This window comes from Bombus fervidus, unplaced genomic scaffold, assembly GCF_041682495.2.
Source record: "Bombus fervidus isolate BK054 unplaced genomic scaffold, iyBomFerv1 scaffold0020, whole genome shotgun sequence".
Classification (NCBI taxonomy): Eukaryota; Metazoa; Arthropoda; class Insecta; order Hymenoptera; family Apidae; genus Bombus; species Bombus fervidus.
Window position 1 is genome coordinate 3,855,854 of NW_027212583.1, and position 3,743 is coordinate 3,859,596.

A 3,743-nucleotide genomic window follows, 5' to 3' on the forward strand; every position below is an offset into this window, starting at 1 on the left:
ATACGTTATGACGCATTGCTATATGGCGTTATACGTTAACCCGGTATTCTATATGACTTTATACGTTAAGACGTATTACTATGTGACGTTATACGTTATGACGCATTGCTATATGGCGTTATACGTTAAACGGGAATTCTATATGACGTTATACGGTATGACGCATTACTATATGACGTTATACGTTATGACGCATTGCTATATGGCGTGAGACGTTATGACGCAATACTATATGACGTTATAAGTTATGACGCATTACTATATGGCGTTATACGTTATGACGCATTACTATATGACGTTATACGTTATGACGCATTACTATATGGCGTTAGATGTTATGACGCAATACTATATGGCGTTATACGTTATGACGCATTACTATATGACATTATACGTTATGGCGCATTACTATATGACGTTATTCGTTATAACGCATTGCTATATGGCGTTATACGTTATGACGCATTGCTATATGGCGTTATACGTTATGACGCATTACTATATGACGATATACGTTATGACGCATTACTATATGGCGTTAGATGTTATGACGCAATACTATATGACGTTATACGTTATGACGCATTACTACATGGCGTTATACGTTATGACGCATTACTATATGACGTTATACGTTATGACGCATTACTATATGACGTTATACGTCATGTCGCCTTATTATATGACATTATTCGTCATGACGCAATACTATATGACGTTATACGTTATGACGTATTACTATATGACGTTATACGTTATCCCGGAATTCTATATGTCTTTATACGTTATGACGTATTACCATGTGGCGTTATACGTTATGACGCATTGCTATGTGGCGTTATACGTTAAACCGGAATTCGATATGACGTTATACGTTATGACACATTACTATATGACGTTATACGTCATGTCGCCTTATTATATGACATTATTCATCATGACGCAATACTATATGACGTTATACGTTATGACGCATTACTCTATGACGATATACGTTATGACGCATTACTATATGACGTTATACGTTATGACGCATTACTATATGACGATATACGTTATGACGCATTACTATATGGCGTTAGATGTTATGACGCAATACTATATGACGTTATACGTTATGACGCATTACTACATGGCGTTATACGTTATGACGCATTACTATATGACGTTATACGTTATGACGCATTACTATATGACGTTATACGTCATGTCGCCTTATTATATGACATTATTCGTCATGACGCAATACTATATGACGTTATACGTTATGACGTATTACTATATGACGTTATACGTTATCCCGGAATTCTATATGTCTTTATACGTTAAGACGTATTACCATGTGGCGTTATACGTTATGACGCATTACTATATGACGTTATACGTTATGACGCATTACTATATGACGTTATACGTCATGTCGCCTTATTATATGACATTATTCGTCATGACGCAATACTATATGACGTTATACGTTATGACGTATTACTATATGACGTTATACGTTATCCCGGAATTCTATATGTCTTTATACGTTATGACGTATTACCATTAGGCGTTATACGTTATGACGCATTGCTAGATGGCGTTATACGTTAAACCGGAATCCTATATGACGTTATACGGTATGACGCATTACTATGTGACGTTATACGTTATGACGCATTGCTATATGGCGTTATACGTTAAACCGGAATTCTATATGACGTTATACGGTATGACGCATTACTATATGACGTTATACGTTATGACGCATTGCTATATGGCGTTAGACGTTATGACGCAATACTATATGACGTTATATGTTATGACGCATTACTATATGGCGTTATACGTTATGACGCATTACTATATGACGTTATACGTTATGACGCATTGCTATATGGCGTTATACGTTAAACCGGAATTATATATGACGTTATACGGTATGACGCATTACTATATGACGTTATACGTTATGACGCATTGCTATATGGCGTTAGACGTTATGACGCAATACTATATGACGTTATATGTTATGACGCATTACTGTATGGCGTTATACGTTATGACGTATTACTATATGACGTTATACGTTATGACGCATTACTATATGGCGTTAGATGTTATGACGCAATACTATATGACGTTATACGTTATGACGCATTACTACATGGCGTTATACGTTATGACGCATTACTATATGACGTTATACGTTATGACGCATTACTATATGACGTTATACGTCATGTCGCCTTATTATATGACATTATTCGTCATGACGCAATACTATATGACGTTATACGTTATGACGTATTACTATATGACGTTATACGTTATCCCGGAATTCTATATGTCTTTATACGTTATGACGTATTACCATGTGGCGTTATACGTTATGACGCATTGCTATGTGGCGTTATACGTTAAACCGGAATTCTATATGACGTTATACGTTGTGACACATTACTATATGTCGTTATACGTCATGTCGCCTTATTATATGACATTATTCGTCATGACGCAATACTATATGACGTTATACGTTATGACGCATTACTATCTGACGTTATTCGTTATAACGCATTGCTATATGGCGTTATACGTTATGACGCATTGCTATATGGCGTTATACGTTATGACGCATTACTATATGACGTTATACGTTATGACGCATTGCTATATGGCGTTATACGTTAAACCGGAATTCTATATGACGTTATACGGTATGACGCATTACTATATGGCGTTATACGTTATGACGCATTGCTATATGGCGTTAGACGTTATGACGCAATACTATATGACGTTATAAGTTATGACGCATTACTGTATGGCGTTATACGTTATGACGTATTACTATATGACGTTATACGTTATGACGCATTACTATATGGCGTTAGATGTTATGACGCAATACTATATGGCGTTATACGTTATGACGCATTACTATATGACGTTATACGTTATGACGCATTACTATCTGACGTTATTCGTTATAACGCATTGCTATATGGCGTTATACGTTATGACGCATTGCTATATGGCGTTATACGTTATGACGCATTACTATATGACGTTATACGTTATGACGCAATACTATATGGCGTTAGACGTTATGACGCAATACTATATGACGTTATACGTTATGACGCATTACTACATGGCGTTATACGTTATGACGCATTACTATATGACGTTATACGTTATGACGCATTACTATATGACGTTATACGTTATCCCGGAATTCTATATGTCTTTATACGTTATGACGTATTACCATGTGGCGTTATACGTTATGACGCATTGCTATGTGGCGTTATACGTTAAACCGGAATTCTATATGACGTTATACGTTGTGACACATTACTATATGTCGTTATACGTCATGTCGCCTTATTATATGACATTATTCGTCATGACGCAATACTATATGACGTTATACGTTATGACGCATTACTCTATGACGATATACGTTATGGCGCATTACTATATGATGTTATACGTCATGACGCAATACTATATGATGTTATACGTTATGACGCATTACTATATGGCGTTATACGTTATGACGCATTACTATATGACTTTATACGTTAAACCGTAATTCTGTATAACGTTATACGTTATGACGCATTGCTATATGGCGTTATACGTTAAACCGTAACTCTGTATGACGTTATACGTTATGACGCATTGCTATATGGCGTTATACGTTAACCCGGTATTCTATATGACTTTATACGTTAAGACGTATTACTATG